This window comes from Hylaeus anthracinus, unplaced genomic scaffold (assembly GCF_026225885.1).
Source record: "Hylaeus anthracinus isolate JK02 unplaced genomic scaffold, UHH_iyHylAnth1.0_haploid 11997, whole genome shotgun sequence".
Classification (NCBI taxonomy): Eukaryota; Metazoa; Arthropoda; class Insecta; order Hymenoptera; family Colletidae; genus Hylaeus; species Hylaeus anthracinus.
Window position 1 is genome coordinate 7,353,850 of NW_026534344.1, and position 20,857 is coordinate 7,374,706.

General features: G+C 37.0%; 1 protein-coding gene across 12 annotated transcripts in view; it reads left to right on the forward strand.

The window, feature by feature from the left end:
- Positions 1-20,857, forward strand: part of LOC128889700 (EGFR adapter protein-like) — a 197,097-nt gene that overhangs the window by 44,069 nt on the left and 132,171 nt on the right. Inside the window, exon 1 of one of the 12 annotated variants that reach the window (XM_054147569.1) lies at positions 11,257-11,393. The exons of the other annotated variants lie outside the window; for them this stretch is intronic. The gene's annotated coding sequence lies outside the window, so the exon portion shown is untranslated. Of the gene's footprint in view, positions 1-11,256; positions 11,394-20,857 lie in introns of those variants that run through there. 12 annotated transcript variants of the gene reach the window in all.

Below are 20,857 nucleotides of genomic sequence, written 5' to 3' on the forward strand. Positions count from 1 at the left end.
ACTAAAGAATCATTACGTTGCATCCGTGTAATTGCGCGAACGCAATTAATTGCGGGATGTGTATTTTGACATTTTTAACCGAGATTGGTATTGTAATTGAAAGCTTATATGTTTAAATAATGATACGTTCTTAATTAAATTTTATTATTTTAGAGCATTCGTGTGTTTTCCCTTGATGCAAAATTTATTAAATTTGTTTTGTACTTAAATTAGTAAACCTACGATATCTAGAAATTAGGAAATCATCGACTACAACATATTAACTAACCAGTCAAATTAAAGATAGAAGAGAATTACCATTCTAATGATAATTTATAAACTTTCCAACTCCACGCACTTGTTCATAAAGTAACCAACAGTAAAAAAAACCGTAAAAATTGATAAACATCAGAGTGGATTTTATGAAAATGTATGAATTGTATCTAATGCTTTAATGTGGCAGGATTAATTAATACGACGTCGAATTTAATTGAAAAGTAAACAAATTGGGGGTTGGAACGTACATTCACGAGGATTCCTTTGCAAACGGTAAACGAGCTACGACGATAGCAAGTTCTATGGCAAAGGCTATTCGTCCCCAAGTCACCACCATTTGTATTCATTTTCCGTCAGCGTAGTTGTTCACGGCAAAGTAATTCGGCTTTTGGTTGAGCATTTTGATTTATCGTCGCGATAAAAGCAACATTAGACCCGTCGGAACAGCCACGCCACGTAGTGTTCGAGTCCCAGGAGTGCAGCGTATTATCTACTCTTAACAACCTTCGAAAGCGAGCGGTAACGAGGTGACACACAGCAGCTGTGGTTTATACACTCTTATAATAAGGGTTTGATACAGAGATAGTAACATCATCAACTATCTAGATGGCGGCTATAATATCAGTTTTGGCATCGTAAAGGATCTCCTTTTCGTTACACGTATAAGGTAAATGGAACCATTACCGAACATGCGAGATTGTAATCGTTTGATGGAATGTATTTCTTATGATCGTGTTTGAAAAATTTGGGTGGATTATGAATAATGAAGACACGAATAAAGGTGTTCATTAAATAAAAGAAATAATGGCCTTTACTTTTCTCAAATTAAATTAAAATTTTGATTAACGGAGTAAAGCATATTGGTGACGTTTACAGAAAATTTTGCAACGTCACCAGCGAGTAGAACGTTCTCACGTTTACTCGACTACTTTCCAACCATGATTAGTCAGCATCCGAAATTTACGCGAATGCTCCTCAGGAGTGGCTTCGTGTCCGCGGCTGGTTCAATTTATTTCAGACGTGCCGCCTCCCCTCGCACTTTTATTAGTATTTACGAAGCAACGAACGGTTCACGATACGATGCGCGAGGTACGATGCGCGGAGTTAAAGCGATTGCATCGTGTTTGGCGTACGTTCAACAGCCTTGAACCGCGGCATCAACTAGGTTCGATACATTACTTCGGATTAATATTTTCTAGACGTACTACTTTCCAAGGGGTATAAATCCACGTGAAAGCAACCACGGTAATTTCCGTTTGGTTGGATCTGCCATGTCCAGTGCCAGATATTCAAAACGAAGCAAATCCGATTTCGTAAAAAAGTTAAATCCTGAAACATGTCCCGGATGTTAATCTCTTGGGCTGGTGTGATGTGTCACGTTAGAGTTTTTTGTCTCATCATTGAAAGTGACTTGCTATACGCGTTGATAGTCAGTTTGAAAAAGGAATACAGGGAAAAATAAAGATTATTACTTTTCATAATTACATAACATAGTTACGCATAGTATACCATACTTTTCGAAATTACATAATTCGCATCGTTTTAAAGTTCTGCATTCTGCAAAAGTGAATGGTAAATAGAATTATAACATGAAAAATTGAAAAATTAATAAGGAATCGTAGTTGAGTGTTAACTACACTTTAGTCTAGATAAATAATTAAAATCATTGAAGATAGTATTTACTATCTGCTAGTTGCATCCTTCAGATAGAATCGTGAATCGTATTGGATAAGACTTTTCAGTTAGCCTTGAAAGGTCTTCAACTAAGCAAAAATTGTTCGACATTGCCCACATTCGTCTTATTAGTGCTACCACATTCCCCTTGCACAGGAAACCATATTTCCAGCTTCCAGGCACAGGGTACTAATCCTTAGGACGATGTGCACGGAAATTCCGCAGGCACTTATAAATAGTTTTACAGGTTATAAATCCACGCGAGAGACGGATCTAAAATACATGTAAATGGAGTTGGATGACTTCTGCTCAGTACGTGCCTTCGTGGACATGAACATGTGAGGTACGAGCGACTAAAATTACAGGCCAAAATGCATATTCTAAAAGTTTGCATAGCTGCATCTGTTGCTTCCAGACTCCCGTATCAAATCGTGCATTTCAATTAAATACGTATAAGAAAGAGCTACATTATCTTTTGTTAAGACTCTTTCGTGACTATTATTTTTTCCGTAGTTTTTTATAGGAAGAGGGGGGGGGGAGGGTGGAGAATCTTTCAAAACTGCCATTGTGAAAGAATGGACTGCGAAATATGTTTGAGACATCTCGGTACTTCAAAAATATATTAATTGCGATAGTTTACTCGAAGAAAACAGAGGTGTAGATAAACTCGTTTAAAGAAAGGGTCTATCGAAGATGTCATGGAAGAAGAACAAAACTGCAAGAAGTTTGAAGACATCAAAATGACAACCGATGCGGTATGGTCAACACTGATCTGTCAACCGTGAACGAGATCTATTATAAGTCTATTATTCTGGTTGGAGAGCGCGTCCCTGCGATTTGAGGAGGTCGAAGTGGCTGGTTCCATCGAAGGGCGTACTTCGCGCCCCCGCTGCGAAGAAAGGGGATGATGGACGCTCGCGAACACACCGAAGAATCGCTTCCATGACCGTTGCCAGGAAAACAGTTTTGCAGGAAATGTGAATGGGGGTCGACGAAGAAAAACCGGAAGCCGGGACCACCCGCCATGGATTTTCTTTACACCGAACGACGGGGTTCCCCTTGCATGGGAGATCGAGAAGGTGGAGAAACTCGTGCGGCGAGGGTGCCAAGATCGTCGTTTTACATCGAATAAAGAGGCTGCAACGCTTGAGGTATACATATTTCTTCGTGCACATTTTTAGGTTCTGGCTGAATTCTATATTGGCTGCTGATCAAGCACTGAACTTGGGGAATGTTACCGCCATTTAAATGTCCTTTTCGCGAGACGTCTCGAGTTAAATGAAAAGTTAGAATCCGTTTCTCTTTTCTTGTAACTTCTTGCTTCCTTTCCTTTACATGAAAAACTTGGACTTGTTCTTCTTCAATTTGTAACTTCCTATTTTAGGGGAAAAAATTGGAAATGTAAGTTTCCGTTCTGTGTCGTTTTTCATGTAGTGGAAAATTATAATAAATTAAATACGCCACAGCATACGTTTAATTAACAATTGAAAAGTGACTTGTACGAGTTTGTTCTAACTGAAAACTCCCTTGGTGTTTTATCCGGCGAAACAGATGTAACAGGAAGCGTTAGACGCGAACAGATGTTCCGTTTTTTAATGAAACCCCACAATCGCGGTGCAACGGTGATATCAGTTGTGCTCTGTGCAAAATATTAGGTCACATTCAGAGAACACCTGACAATCTCCACTGTCGGTCGTTGAGAGTTTTGGGATGCGTGCCAAGTGCAAGCTTTGTGCCGAAAGCTCGAGGAGTAGGAGTTAAAAGGAGCGGAAGGAGACGCGAAAGTGAAGAAGGGAGAAGAACGAAAGAGTACGTCGGTGGTAATCGTACCTTTCTTTGTTTCCGTAGTTAAAAGCTATTACACACCGATCGAATGCACTTAAAGCGTCAGCCTTCGGTATTTTCTGTTCCGTTCGGTTCATATCTCCCTTCTTTACGAGCGCAAATTACGAACGAGTTAAAGATAAATCGACTGTAATCCCTTACACCAATTAGAAGAAGAGGAGAACGTCATTTTGCGGTACAGTTTGCAATTGCAGGATAATTTCGTCATAATAATTACTTGCAAATGTATCGCACAATTAGTATCGCCAAAAATAAATATGAAACAAATTTTAATTGAAGGTAGAAAGAGTGGTGCATAACACTGTCGGAAATTCACATTGTTTAACATGTTTTATTTACCATGAGAGAGCAAAGATGTAGGGAAAGGGAACCGGATAAGGGAGAAGGAGTTAAAGGGAAAGGCTTTAAACGAAGGTAAATAAGAGAAAAGAAGAAACGATGGAAAGAAGAAAAGAAAGAGGAAAAGATACGTGGTAGATGTACTTTCTGCCCTTTTCCGAGGTTAAAAGGTACTACATCGCGATCGAAAACGCCCACCTAAAGCGCCTGCTAAGAGCCTTTTCTAACCCATTACTACACACGCCACTGGAATGGCATGTTGCACCCTGCACAAGTTTAAAAGGTTTAAAGCACGCCTGCTCGATACACACATGGCATTTAATGATAATAGTGAAACAGTGCTCTTGTTTCGAAGGAAGAAGAGTCATATTCGACGCCTGCAATCGAAAGAACGTCTAGATCTAGAGATATAGAGAGGTATAGAGAGTTCAGTTCAATGTGTAATATTCCCAAATTTCTCGAATTTCGGCTTTAGAAGTTGAATATTTTTCACAGATCGAAAGTATCGATCATCGAGTACATTCACGGTCACATACGCTTACGAATGTCCAGTTTTTCATACCATTGTCTGACAAAAGAGGCGAACGGGGAGCTACTCTTTCACGGTTATCGTCTTATCTGACCTCTGAAAGTCTTCGCGAAGAGCAGTTATCGTGGCTCCAATTGCAGGGCGATTTCACCCCCGTCAGTCGATCTGATATTCACCAAGTTCTGGAACAAATGGGGGAGTCGGTTAACTGCGTCGTTGGCAGCAGTCAAGTTTGCCCATTCGAATTTCGACGACAACGGTCAATGACGCAGCGATCCTGTCCTCGTAAAATCGTCGATCCGTGAGACGGACATGCGAAGACGAACAGCGTTTCCGCAGAACTAATTTCCGTGAGAGAACTAGGGGAAAATGGTGGAATTAATCTTGAAAGAGAGAACTCGAGACTGCTTGATCGCTTGCCGGATCGCTTGACACTGTGTGAAAATTATTCTATGACATAATATTGTTTATTCTCGAAAGAAGAGTAGTGGTTTGTATATCTTTTTCTAGTCAATTTAACATTCTAACATTACGTATTCGTACTTTAAATATGATCATATTAAAAATATCCCATTCAAGGTAACCGGTTGCTACTGCTAACCACAAATTTTAAATTAATTTTTAAGTGCCTACTGATTTCTTCTCATTTCATTTATACGGATATTTTTAAATAATTTGTAACAATAAAAATGTGTTACGTAAAATATTTTTAACTCTGTCCTTACAGGGTTAATAATAGTAATATAGAATATATTGAGAGGATTGGGACTGAAAGATATTAGAGTTTACTTTGACCTTCTTCAAGAACAATTCAATCAGGCGTTATTTTAATTAATTATATGCATGTCTAAAATATAAACGAGTAAGATTAAATGTAAACTAATACATGAATTAACCGAAGAGGATAGTATTTAAAAAGTATTAATTAATAAATATTAATGCATCTTACATTTTGGGTAGGGCACTGTGACCAAGTGTCAACGTTAATATCACTGACTCGACCTATAATAAAATCAGTGATCCATGTAGCACGTGGGGGAAATATAGTGCTCGATCACTCTTCGGGAGACAACATAAACCAATTCTTTATTCCACATGACATTAATGTTTTAAAATGTACGAAACATGGAACATTTGTAGGGGTAACCAAGATTAGTTTACATATTCTATTTAAATCGAAATTGAAAATGTTATTCTTTAATTCCCCTGTGACATTAATATTTAAAAACGTTCAAGATGCGAAGTATCCTCTATTACATTTTTGATATTACTGGTAATATCGAAAATATTTGCACACGTCCAGCAAAACGGGATACTCTGTGTAGTGGTCAATATCAAGGGTGACCTCATCGACTTCCTCATAAAGTTCCAAAGTATCGGTCTACGATCAATTTCGGGAGCTCATTTCCGCCGGTAAAACAGGGGGATAACAGCACTTTAATCTCTTTCTTGATGCATCACAAAGATCTTCCCAAACCAATTTCTCCCTCATTTTACTGATTCTTCCGGCGATTTCGGGTAGCACTTTACGCGAATAAAGGTCAATAGAAAGGGACATATTCGATGACAAATAGAATCTCGTATGTCTTACATACGGTCTCCCATATTTCAAATATAATTAACGCTACAAGTTAGTAAAAAATTACAGAACACAACTTTATTCTTTCTTGTGCAATACTATTTTATACAAAGCATAATGGTAATAGAGCGAAACGGTTTCATAATTTCAAACCTGGAATCAACATTCATATCGTCCATTTTAAATGTTCAGCCGGGTGTAAATCGTGTTATTACACCAGGAACGTTATTGACGTTTCATGCTGCAACGAAGTGATTGATGTAGCGTGAACGATAGATTTCTTTCAAACCGTACCGTAATATATTCCCTGGTACCATATTTACGATTCTTCACGGTATTTTGATCGTTGACAACTCCACGAGCAAAATATTACACGTATTTATGGAAGCCATCGTCGGATGAAATCGCGAAATGTGCCGTGGAAGAAGCTGCGCGGGTTGGTTTTGTGTATCTTATGCGAGGATACATCCATCATCTGCACAGTTCTGCTGCTCGAATCGAGGAGGAACCAATGACAGATGAGCTTAATCGTATTAAATAAAATTTGCTGAAACTAAATGTTTGAATTATTTGAAACTGTTATCCCTTCTACTTATATTTTAAATTAGATTCGTACCGTTTAAAACTGAGAGATACAAGACAAAAAAAAGGCGTAGCTTTTTAAACAGTAACGTAGCAATAGTTATTCTATAAAAATTTGAAGGAAGATGATAGTGCGTCACGTTCCGCAATGGGAGAGCCTTTTTTTCTTGCATTTTGCAATGGTTGCTGAAGCTGCGCGTTTTAACGAGCACAGAAACATTCCACTTTTCCTCTTCCTCTCGCTCTTCCCTCCTCCCCTCCCCTTTTGTTTCTTCCTTTCGCTCGTTTCCGTTCCTTCCATCGATTTGCGGAATTTCCCGGAATATTATACCGGGGTTTCGTTTTCCGAGTTTTTCTTCTCCCTAAAGGGAGATTCTTTTCAGCCCTGTCGTCCCCTTTCTTCTGATTTCTTTTTCACCTTCATTTGCCTGACTCTTCCGTAGATCCTTGAATTGCCTGGCCGATTAATCGATCGAGGGTATTACTAATGGGTTCAAATTCCCGTGAATTGCAATAAAGCAGAAAATCGGATTGATCGAGCTCTCTCCTCTCTCTTAATACGATTTCATGAATTTGTAAAGTCGTCACTGAACAGATTCATTCGTCAAGGGGAATCGAAGACTGGTCGTAACACAGACACTATGCGACGAGCCTAAACTTTTCAAGAAAATTATTTTTTTATCTCCAACGCGTCATCTATGTACGAAACAGAATTTCTTTTTGCAACAGCAAATACGCACGAATTTGAATAATCAAATAACGTTACTAACATCGACTTAGCGGCAGACCGCAGTTCTACCATTTACTATGAAATTTCGTTCCTAATCGCGTAGTTAATGCCACGTGCCTCTTATTTCAGTCAGGGAAGACGCGTTCCTGACACGAAAGGACGCGGAGATATTAAGTCACAAAACTGGGGAAATCTTCATCTCCTTCGACTCAACCCTCACCTCTTTCCCTTCCTCTCGCTCGCCATGTTCCCGCTCTTTCGTCCTCCACCTCCATTGGAGGTTGCAGTCTGACTGAGCCCACCATCAAACTCCTTCCCAAGAACACGCTGGATGTTTACAGTTCAATTATCCGAAGCCTCGCCCGTGCCATTATTAGTATTTGCATGATTTAGTACCTGAAGAAGCATGCCCTGAGACGTCTAGAGCTATCTCTGATTCGCCAATTATCGGAATGTATTCTGACAACGGTGTAGGGCTGTGTTTATCCGACGTTTGAAACAATTAGCTGTTGAGACTATTAGGAAATTTGAGTGGGATACGAATATAATTCAGCTACGAGATTCAATTCGTTATAATAATAATTCTGCTGTAAACATGTAATGTATTATACTAAAAGATTACCAAATAACTTCATAGTCACTTATTTGCATGCTTTCCATCATTGTGTGTTTTAATTTTAAATTTAACAAAATTGCTTGGGTGGCCTCTCTTCTTTTCATTTTACAAATCGTTCAAAGATACATTTAAATTGTTTACCTGAAACGGAAACTTTGAGTCACTTTTAAAATTCTGAAAACATAATGAACACGAGGAAAATATGATTTACTAAAAGTTTTAAGCTAGACCTTAAAGCTTTAAGTTAATAGAAAATATTTCAAAGTAATTTTAAAGGGTTCGAAAATTATACTTTAACGGAATAGAGATATATTTACGAACAAAACGTTATGATTCCATAATGAACATTTGTCGCAGCAAGCAGGCAAATATACATACAGTATTTTATCCAATATTCGTACTATTGTCTCGAAGATACCAAGAAATTGAGTAGCTCATTGGTAACACTAAACTATTCCCGTCTTTAGAGGCTCAATGTACCGTCGCAAATGCAATGTCATGACAGTTTTGTTAAATGTTGGCGACAATGAATGGACGTCGGTACGAAATCCAATTTATAAATATTTCATTAACGAATCATTTCGGGGAAGGGACACATGACTATGTAACTTTGACAAAGCATCACGTGTATGCATGTTTGCGGCGGGAGGGAAAGAGAAAAGGAAATGTAGAGGCGAAGCTTAAATTAAACCACACGATTTTGAACTGGCAGAGAGACTCGTGAGTAAACTCAAAAAGCAAAAATAAACAGAAATAGAAAGCAACTATGATCGACATTGTAACAGATATTCAACAGTTTTATTGTTCCTTTGGTTGCTTTAGAATATTTCTGTGCCATTATAGAAACAATCGTTACTTTTATTTTTCTGTGTTGTATTACGTTGTATTACATTGTACTTTGACAAATATGAATAAAATACATCTAATGCAAGGCCAATTTTCCTTAAAAATAAAAGTAAAAATCTAACTGATCAGGCTTTTGTAAAGCATTCAATTAATTTTCCAGCCTTTCATTCATATTAATAATCAGAATTCAGAATTTAGAATAGTTTATATGTTATTTCGCACTGTTAAGTCTAGACCCATTAGTTCTACTTCATTACCGCTAAAATTTGGTTTCTCTTGTAAAATTATACACGTGAAATAGAAATTGGATTAATTCGAATAGTTCACGTTCCTTGTGTTGGTATAAGGTGTCCAACGCTAAAGGGGATGAGTTCGCTGACGATGAACAGTGAATCGAGTATAACGAATGCAACAATGACTTCATATACCCACCACTCTAGTGCTGTTAAAACACTCCAACAAAATAAATAAAAAAACGAACCATGAGAGGAATGTGTTGAAATTCAATGTTTGCATGATAGACCAACAATCATAGAAATTACACCACCATCAAAAATTCAGTTTTCAGAAGATCCATTCTAAATATTATAGTTTCACTAAATTGTATCATTCTAACTTAAAAAAATTCTCATGTAGCTCAGTCAACATTATCGTACCTGTTAACAATTTCGAATTGAGAACCATCGTCGGTCGTGCCATGTTTTACTCACATACCAACGATATTCACATGAAAACGTGTATTACACGCTCTATGTTAAACGGTACTGCAGTCAATCTTCACTGTTCAGAGTAGATTGTTCATCGGGTTGTGCAGAGGACAGCCGAATTCAAAGCACTGTCTGATCCCCCCTTATGAAGCCTCCGTACCAACCCACGGCATAAATAATTCTTGTAACAGCGGTTGCGACACCAACTGAAAGACAAAATTCGAGGGTCGTTCCACCGTTCATATTTGCCTCATTTGAGTTCCTACTGAGGAAACAAAGGCGCGTCTAATTAACACGCTTGAGATAGAAACGGGGCCTTTCTCGTTTCGCGTGGCTGGCCTGAATGCAGACCAGTCTCAGCGCTGCAAAAGGGTGCAGATGGTCCAGGAGATGGAAGCCAGTTGAAGGTAAAAGAAACGGACCCGATAGCCACTTTAACGACTCAGACAAGCCTCGGTAATTAGCAGCCCGCCGTGGAACCCCTAAAACACTGCACATACCTTCGCCCCTACCTTGTACCTTCCATCGAAAGGACAAGACCCGAACTAAACCAACTGTCCACGCGGATTTCGGCAGACTACCATTCGAGTAATTGCGGTGCATCCGCCTTTGGAATCGTGATCGATTCTTATATCCAGAATTCTACCGAAAAGCGTGGTGCGGCGTCTAGTAGCTTCAAAAATTTGTCGAGATACTTATTATTTTTCTTTTGTATCAGTAATTTATAGCATCAACCACTTTATAGGGGTGTTAGTGACTCGTTGAAAGCTAGGTAGTTATCAGTTACAATTTTTGGACCGTCTTCCAATTTCATGAAACATGTCCGATTGGTAAGTAAGACGTTCAGAGGGTTGATGGTTTTAGCCACGGAGTTTCCACGCGAGCTGTCCCGTACAATTCAATATATTTAGTATATGATTAATATATACACTAGAGATTAACCTCTGTCTTTTCAGGAACAATTTCTTACGAATCGCTTTAAATTTCTGGGTCTGAACAGATTCACCAACGAGCTACTGTCGATCCTTCCATTACAATAAGACATGATCCCAAGGGTAGCCATTTAGGAAATAGAATTAATACGCAATACATTTAGAGGGTTGATAAAATTCTAGCCACAATTTGAGCACAGTCTCTTACAAATCAATTTAAACTGGGTCTGGAAAAGTCCACCAACGAGCCACTGTCGATCCTTCCATTACAATAAGACGTTACCGTCGTCCCAAGCTCCCTTGGGAGCTATTTAGGAAATGGAATCAGGTAAGAAGTAAGCATCAAGCGGCAGGGATTGCATTCCATAACCAATTATCGGCCACCGAAGCCGCGGATTGCCGCTAATTACGCGTTTACCAAGAAAAGGGGGGAAAAAAAGAGTGGAAGTTCGAATCCCAGAAAGCTCTGGCAACGCGCATGATCGCAGCCCCCTCCCGATGGTTACGTCGGTGTGCGTTACGGACACGTCTGCGCTCCGTCACGCGGATGTGTGGGTTCCGTGGGGTGGTTGGAGCCCACGTGGAGCAACACGGTACTGTCAGTCGCACCCGGCGAGTCATTCGTGTATCACGGTTTCCCATAGGAGTGGATTTTTCGTCGGGCCGCAAATTTTTCGCGAGTTTCATGTGCGTTACGTCAAGATCGACGCGCGACGCCAGTGTGAGTTGGACTGCGAGCTCGTCGTTTTAATAAACGAGGTAAGGTATGGTTGTTAATCATTCTCATCGACGATATCGGGTGTGATCGACGAGTATCGTGACGGTGATTTTGGTGGAGGACAGGTTGAGGCGTACGTGACAACCTGATTTGTTTTCCATGTTGTACGTTAGGAAAATCTCATTGGGAATTTACGAGACTCGGTGAATACGCGAATAAATGTTTTTAAGATTTTTATGGATTAAGATATTTGAGGACTTCATGGTTTGGTGCTTCAGAATTTATTTTAAACGAGGCTAATCGTGTTCTGTGAGTGAGATTCTATGATGCTTCGTTAGCATTGCAGTTAGCTTCTTCGGGGATTAAGTGACATATTTATATTAGACTGGTATTAGAATATAATTGACTGTTACAATTGATTATTAGAAATAGTCTTCGACTCAGAACATGATTTACTGCATTAGTAATTATTAATCTAGGCTGACATTAATTTCTGCATATCTTTTCTAGATATATCAAAAGTCTTGTTCCTATCCTCAAACCAAGCATTGCAAGTAGATAACTAAGAACTCAGTTAATCGGTTCCTATAGATAACAAATAAAATTTAAAAGATTTTAAATAGACTCCCTGGTGAAAAAGTGTTACAATATGTTATCATAATATGAGGGTGTCCTTTGATCCTTGAAAAAGTTTTAACACAAAATATTCGAGAAAATTTCCTTCATTATAAAATCCTCATGTCCCTAAATTAATATTATCGTACCTGTTAATAATTTGAATTGTAAACCACCGTAACACGTATTGTCTCGTTCTCAATGCAACAGTTTCTACATGAAAATGTGTACCTATGATTTCGATACAAAATCAGCCGTTCGCCGCCAAAGCGGATGCTCCCTGACGCGGTTCGCCCGAACGTTGAATCGCACGAAGAACACGTTTAAAAATAGTGCAGATCCCTGTGCATGACCGGGAGCAACAAAGCCAATCAATCGTCATCAATCAACGCAGTTTTTCAAAAACCCAGCCGTTGTCGCAGCGCAAAAACGATTTTATACGCGGCGAGGATTCGCGCGGACACATAAATTACGTGCTTTTCAGCCGGTCAATGGCTTTTTTCTATCGTTAATTTCACTGTCACATTAATGAGATTCCGCCGGGGTCGAGAATTAATTAGTTTGAGTAACCCAATTAAAAATAAAAATGTCCCGTGGTCGATTGGATGGGGGACCGTACCGTTCGTTCGTTAACCCGCGACGGTGTTGCACTGTTCTTTTGCAAACTGGTGACGTCACATCCCGTAAAAATGCATCGCACTTCACCAAAACGATGAATCGTTGCTAATGATTTCGCGATGAAAAAGGCCCTCGCGCCGTTCGTTTACAAGTGCCGAATCGACGCGAGGGGGCCAATAAAAATTCATTACATTCGCTCGAACAGCCATTGGAAATAAACGGTCTCATAGTGAAAAGCGCTCGGGTTTGCGAATTTTTTAAATAACTCCGTAATGCCGTGTATGGAAAAAATGAAATCGTTGGTTTTAGTAAGCGTCAGGAATCGAACGATCGTAGTACGTTGTACATAGAGGCAATTTTTACTGTCAAGTCTTGTTACTCCTGTTTCGGTATTGTTATTTCAAAACAGAACGATATTGGTTTCTATTTTGATATTCAACCTTTCTCTGAAAACTCTAAAACCTCCAGTTCTGAATCACTCTGTGTAACTTGGTTTGAAAATATGTTACCGGAGTATCAAAAATAAGTCTTTAAGCTATATATTAATGAAGGTGTCCAATTACAACATATTGTCAATTTTGAAAATTTTTCGCATGATTCTAATTTGACAAAGAAATTGTCAATTAGTAGATAAAGTCTTTTTTACACGTTTAACACGCTTTTTAAACTGTATTGTACAAACAGAATTAGAAAAACAGTAATAGTGAACGGTTTTCAAGTTGAGCCATCGCATATACTTTGTGATCCATTTATTTCTAATCTCAACATCTTCATACGCATCAAAGTGACGCAAAAACGCGACTTTAAAGCTAGATTTTTATTATTTTTGCACTTTCCTGTTCTTTTATTTTAATTCTTTTCCATTTTCATTCATAGTGTACCTGGATCGAACGCGTGAGATGTTTCATCAAGAAAATTTGATCACGAGATATGTCGATACATAACGACTCCCAACCACATCTCATCCATCTCTAACCAAATTGAAACAAATTATAACCCATTGCAATTTACAAACATTTTTTATTCCTGATAAATAATATGATTCGAAATATTTTCGCTTCATTCCATTAAACGCTTTCTAGTATCCAAATTAATGTGAGATAAGTATTAAAATTATTTCTTTTATTCATTTAGTATTTGGTATTATGTAAGTGATCGTTTAAATATATTTATCATGTAATCTGAACTCAAAAGTGAAAACTACATACAAAACCGAAGGCAGGGTATATTTCATAAAATAATCTAATGTTATTAATATTTTATTTTGCATAATAAGCGTACACATGCTATACGCGTTCAGCATGTTATTCATATTTGCACACGCTATGAATACGTAAAGTCCCGCAGATTAATGATATGCAATTCTGTAAATATGATATAAACTGTAATTTTGATTTGTCCAATTTGAAAGGTAACGATCTTCTTCGTTCTTTTTGTTTATTTTTTCATCTTGTTTTTTATTGCGCAATTATTCTCTCTAAACATCCTCACACCTTAAAAGCGCTGATGATCATCAAAAATATTTTTTTTAAGTGCGATGAATCAAATTGAATACAGATTCGAAGATCATAAAGTATGCTCTACTACCATTCGATTGCTCGTGACACATGGGTTTAATCTATAAAATTAAAAACAATCTTTCACATCGCTATCATCCATTGCTGAAATCCTACTTAAGTGAAAGATGGTTCTGCGCAAATTATGATGGTAATAATTCTACACGAATCTCATAAGAGCTGGAGGTTCACCAGGCAGCGTAGTATTATATCAGCTTTTTAAAGCAGATCTTCCCCGTGGAGGAAATATGCTAATAACCACGTACACTGATAATACCAGGAACGAGTAAAATTTCATTCGAATAATGGATAATTTATGAAAACAACGTAAATGCAAATTATCCGTGACATTTGGTCCATTAAACAGATATTCAAACGCATTTCAATTTGTTCAGAATGTAACATAATATCTTTTTACAAATGAAAATCTTTAATTTTTATTGAAACATTAGAATCAAACTACATTTGAAAATATTTTAATAAATTAACTTAATAAATGAACTTCTTGAGTCCAAAAGGTGGATAGTCAACATTAATGAACGTTGTCTTCAGTATAAAATATAAAAATACAAATGTTAAACATTTAGGTATGCATCTAAATAAAAATTTCATTTGAAAAACTATCTTATTACCAAAAGAAAACAACTGGACGTCAAAGTTAGAAAGATACCGTTGCTGCTGTGTTATAAATCGTAGCCAACGCACTATAAATTATGACTCTATAAGGCTATGATAATACTAATTTGGACATATGGACTGCCCTGGGGCTGTGCCAAAACCCAAACAGTGAAATAATACAACGCTTCCGCAACAAAGCATTAAGAACAGCATTGGCTGCTCCATGGTACGTTAGTAACGAAACATTACACGAGGATCTCTAAGTAAATAAACACATTCAGGTTAAGTTCAGAGATAGTGATTCATCAGTAGCTCACCTCCACTGTACACTTTACCTTCTCATATGTATACCCAGGTAACATTATAAATTCAGTCTAATAAAGACGTTAAATTGATTTAAAAAAGTGCAAAATACATTCCGTTTGATAACAAATGAAAAAACACGTTATATAAAAGCGTGTTGTATAATCATCTAAACAAATTGGCAATTAAATTCAAAATAATAAGAATGGCATTAAACGACTGAAAAGACGAAAACTTTTAGCTCTAAATAGTTACGAATGAAACGAAGCCAAAGTTTCTAAATTTAAAATTGAGATAATATTCAGGTAAGTGTTATTTTTGGTTCGTATTTAATCGTCATACGCCAGAATTATTGATTTACCTAACAATAGCTTCAAATAGAATGGAAACAGAAATGGAATTAAACGACCGAAGAAAAGAAAACCTTTAACCTTAGACAGTGACGAATGGAACGAAGCTAAATAGAGTTTCTAAATTTAAAATTGAAAAAAGAACTCATGAGTTTTATTTTTGACTGGGCAAAGGCTCCAAATGGAATATCAAGTAGGAGAACTTAATTTAAATAAATGCATTGAAATACTAGATGATATTTCAGGATAATTTTTTACTCAGAGCCATTATTTTGAAAATCATTCAGATTAGGGAATTTAGGTTTTGTTGAGATTGGTCTCTGGAGATTTTAACCCTTTGTGGTCCTATGTCGATTGAGGTTCGACAAAAATATACTGAAATCAGAAAATTTGGACCGCAAAGGCTTAAGTGTATGATGTGAATTAAAGGAAGTATCGATTGATGTTATGTTAATGCAACTTGTTAAAGAATGAGTCATACGTATGCTCCTTAACCGTAATTAACGCGAAACTGGTTTTTGCAACTCGCGAATGTAATGTTGGAGTGTTCTACAGTGCCCCAGTAAAAATGGAGGGAGACACGACCTACATAGGCCAAGTACTCGCCTGACACAAGAACGGCAAAGGGAATTGTTTTGGCACGGTTTACAGCGATTCGTTCCGATACTGAAATATAAAGGCGATATATCTCACTGAGGAAACGTTGAGAGGAATCTAAGTAAATTCTTTTGATGTCCTTTTATTTTTCTAACATTTATTTGCGACTTGGTACAGGCTTTGTTATTGAGGTAATTTAATCATTTTTATACAGACAAAGGTAAATACAATTGTAAATCTTTTTGATTCATTTGTAACATTTTTGATGTCTCTCTTAATTTGCCGTTAGTTTCTTAAATTTTCTAAAGCAAATATAGCAAATAAAAAGTAAAAAGTAAAAATTAAATAAATATTAGTGAGCAATACATAGAATTCTCTACTATTCGAAAACGAATTAAATCATTTTTAAATACTGATTCCATTTTTCTCGTATCAAACAACAACCTGTATATCATAAAAATCCCAGGTAACTATTTTAACAATGACATCTAAATTCAACAACAAAATCAGTCTACCAGAATTCCAACAATTTTGCCCACTTTTTAGCTCAACGTTAAGCAAGCCAATAAATCCTCCCTCTGCGTGAAGTTTATACGCGAATCATAATTTTCTACTAGAAGAAGTGGCATTTTTTTTTATTCTTAAGAAACTTTCACAGAGAAGTCCGTGTTTATTTGATGTTATGCAAACCGCAGTCCGTTCCCGGGCGAGTTTTTTGTATCCCGTGTTTCACATTCATCCAAGTACGAATGTTAAAAGCTGCCGACTACATGATCAACTACAGAAACCGTGTTAAGCGCTTTCTTTGAAATTGAACCCAAGGCAGAAAGTTTGCATACGCGTTATTCATCGTCAATTTTCCTGGCGATTATACGTTTGAAAATAATTATACTCGCAGGATTTCCGGTCTTTTTTTTCCCCTCGAAAAACGTTCCCAGTTGCCAGAAATATTCGCGTCAATTATGCAGATTTCAAGTTTCACTTATGGAGGAGTTTCTAAAGAAAGTTTTCATTTCAAAGAAACTTCTGGTTTGTGCCTACGGAATATTGCTTCGTCATAAATTCCCATTTTAAGCTTGCGGCTGCCTCATAAATCGGATATCTGGGTCTATCATTAGCATACGGTTCTATACCGGGTGTATCAGAACTGTTGGGTAAGAGCCTAATTAGTTGGCGAAACTCGGGTGGAAAATTTGAAACGGTCGTATTAAATGTGGATTAGCAAACTGATCGCTTCCGAGGTAAACATTTTGTTTGGTAAGTAAACAAACTGCAACGCTGTGTTTATGGTTGTTCGCAAACTGCGCGGAGTGATTTGCATTTCGCGTTATCGTTTACACGAGTTTTAAATAGTTTTAAAGGGGCCTGTAATTTAAGAGAATTCGAGGGAAGTCGCTGCAGGTGGAAAAATGATAAGACGTGAAATTGGCAAGCGTAGAATCGAGATCATTTATAAGTACAGCGACCTTTTCGAATAAATTTCGACATTATCAAAGGCAAAAATGAATAAATCCATAAAGGACGTACTTATCATGAAGGCTGCTTGGTAGAGATTCATTCGCTAAACTCTCGAGATATCGATCCGTGGAACCGTGCAAAGAGCTACTAACTTGCAAACTAAACTAAAATATTAAAGCCCTCGTGATACTTGTTATGAAATTTATTAATTAATTAAGTTTACACTTGTAGTTCTGAAACACTCTGTATAACTTGACCTCTTTATAAACATTCTATCAGATATTCAAAACTATTTATGTTTTTCAGTTTGTAAGTGAAAATTACTGTAGGTTAAGTTGACTGTTAGATAAAATTACTGTAACTTTAAATTTCTGTAGATTAAAATTGCTGCAAGTCAATATAAGTATAGGTTAAAATTACTGTAGATTAAAATTACCGCGGGTTGATATGAGTGTAGTTTAAAATAATTGTAGAATATTGCAAAAAAATGTTTGCACTCGGAACCATCTCGTTGTAAAACGTGCGAACAGAAATCGTATCATAACCATATTTTGATTTTCTTTCTTGTGCCATTTGAAAGGAAAACTTAAAGGAAACTATAATTATTGAACGATTTACGTCTACCTAAATTTATCAGGGGACGTCCGAAAGCAAAGGGTCAAGAAATACACGAATTGTTCTCATTATCAAAAAAAAAAGCTACTATCTCAATTCACAATTACACCGTAATTGTGAGCGGAAACGAGGTTCCATCGATGAAATTCTCGCGAGAGAAAAATCTCAATTAATGTGGTAGTTGAATTGCACGTAATAGCTCCGCCAATTTCGCCGAATATGCAAGAGTCCGCGCGGAACCCGGGCAGGACATCAATTTGCGCTATGCAGCGTGCTCGTTCAATCTCCTTCGGAGGTCCTGCCGACGGAATCACATTCCTGGACGGCCTCGTTCCTGCCTTCAGGAAAATTCAGGGGGGCCACTGAAGGTTTTCGCTAAATTATTCAGAACCACGGCTCGACCCGTGGAAGAGCGATTTCCTTCCGGGTGATCGGTCAATTATGTCGACGACCTTCCCGAAACAATCGTGCTTTATTATCTGACGAATCCTGAATCCGTTTCATTGCGGCCATTCATCTTCCTGTGCTCTACAATCACGGAATTTAATTTTTTCGTCTCTCCCAACGTTTTCACTGTTTAAGAGAATGTTGTTTCTGTTATTATCGTGTATTGTCCTTTAATTGTAGAGTATTTTTACTAGTTAAGTACTCTTAAATATATTCAGTGAACTACTCCAAGCAAAAATGTTTTCGGTGTTTCCCGAAGAGCTTTGGAAAGTAACTTTTTGTACTCGGCTGAATTGATAGAGAACGCAGGTATTTCGCCAAAGAATAGCAGAGTTTAGAAGCTGAATGGAACGAGAATTGCGTTGAAACGGAAAAAGAAAGGAGTCGCGTTTGAAACAGATCTCGCACAGAGCAACGTTCTACGTTTACAAGTTTGGGCGAAAAATACGTTTTCACGCAAAATCACGCGGAACAAGCGGCAATTTCTGTACGGATTTTCGGAATTTGCGTAATATTTTGTTCGTTTTTCGAGCAGCAGCTCTTTGTGCACCTGCCGAGCCTTCCATTCGAGCGGGTTACACTGATTGGTTTCGTAACCATCGACCTGTGAAACAAATAGATTGCAGTGCGGAAGGAATAAAAAAGAGGAGGAAGGCAAGATCGCGTTTTGTAAAGGAATAACTAGAGGGCTGCAAAACAGCTACTTGTATCTCGAGCCTCTTAAACGGTTATGCTTGATCAAGAGAGCGAAAAAATGATTCTTCCAAAAATTTGTTTACAGAAGCTTTTCTATTTATTTTATTGAATATTTCTACATTGAATTAAGTAGATCTTTGCGTATATACTTATATTTTCTTTTTTTTACAAAAATATTAATTTTTCGAGATTCTACGAACGATTTTTGAAAGTATCTTCAAAAAAAGGTATTTTGTGGTAGTCAAGATATGTTTGTCTGTGTTTGTAATATAGTAATACAGATTTAGTTAATATAAGGTACAATTTTGTCTTTAATTAAGGAATAAGCAAAATATTACATTCGATCAAAATTTAAATATTGATATGCAATTTTATTCATCCAATAAAACAAGAAGAGCACGAACAGGAAACAGTTATCAAATATAACTCTGTATTTCAATATTCGTTTGCAGATACGTAAACATACGTAAAATCAATGACCATGAATCATTGCTGCAACGAAACAAAATGCTATGCAAATACGTGTGTTTAGTCTACTGTTGAAAATGTGAATACAATCAATATGGAAACGAAAGGAGCGTGAAATAATGGAAAAAATGATACGACGGATAAAATTTATATCTGTTCTTCAATAAACTATTGGAAAAATTGTATGCATGTCCAGCTGATAGTGTATTCAAATGAATTTCAATATGCAGCGAGAGAATAATTGAAATGAACTACAAACAAAAATATAGTAAACGATACGAATATTATTTTACACAAATTCTGCGATGCTGATAACGGCAGGATATCATTGAACATGATCTTTGTAACAAAATTGAGTATAGTAGCGGTTGGAGATACCTTGAATAAAAATTTGTTTTACTATTTCGGTATTAGATTTTACTTTCTGAAGTGTGAAATATGCAAAACAGACAATAAATTAACATTTAATAGCATCCAAGATCGATTTTTCATACAAACACGCCACGCATGCATGAAATATTTAATAAAAATGTGCACGTATTTAAATGTAATATGTTAGGCTTGCATGAAATTTACAATAAAATGGTTAACATCCTTAAATACAACCTGCTACGCATGCATGAAATATGCAAAAAATATGTGCACATGTTTAAATATAAATATGCGTAACAAGCACAGTATGCAAAATATATGCAAAATACGAAATAAATTTCTCAAACTCTTTAATTACGAAGTAGATATTTGTTAACGTTCCGTTTTATCCAGTTTTAATTTCCAACCTACGAGAGAGGAAAGTTTCGTATTTACGGAGAAGATCGAAGACTCGAAAATATTTTAAGTAGATCTCAAAGGGAATTAAGTGTAACTTACAAAATTTAAATACACATTTCCTTCATCTCGTCGAATATGAAAATTCCACCATTAGCACCGAATATACGATTTTGTTAAAATATTTATGAAAATATAGTTTAACTTAAGCAATCATTTTCCACAATTGAAATTGTAACAACACCGACAGTAAAGCCTTGATATATCCGAGAATACTAGGACTAGTGTCTCGTGTCTATTAATTTAAATACAATTTGCATTCGTATGGATACCCACAGCTCGATGGCAACGACGTTGATAAATCGTCAAAGGATTGCTTGCCCTCCATCCTGAGGG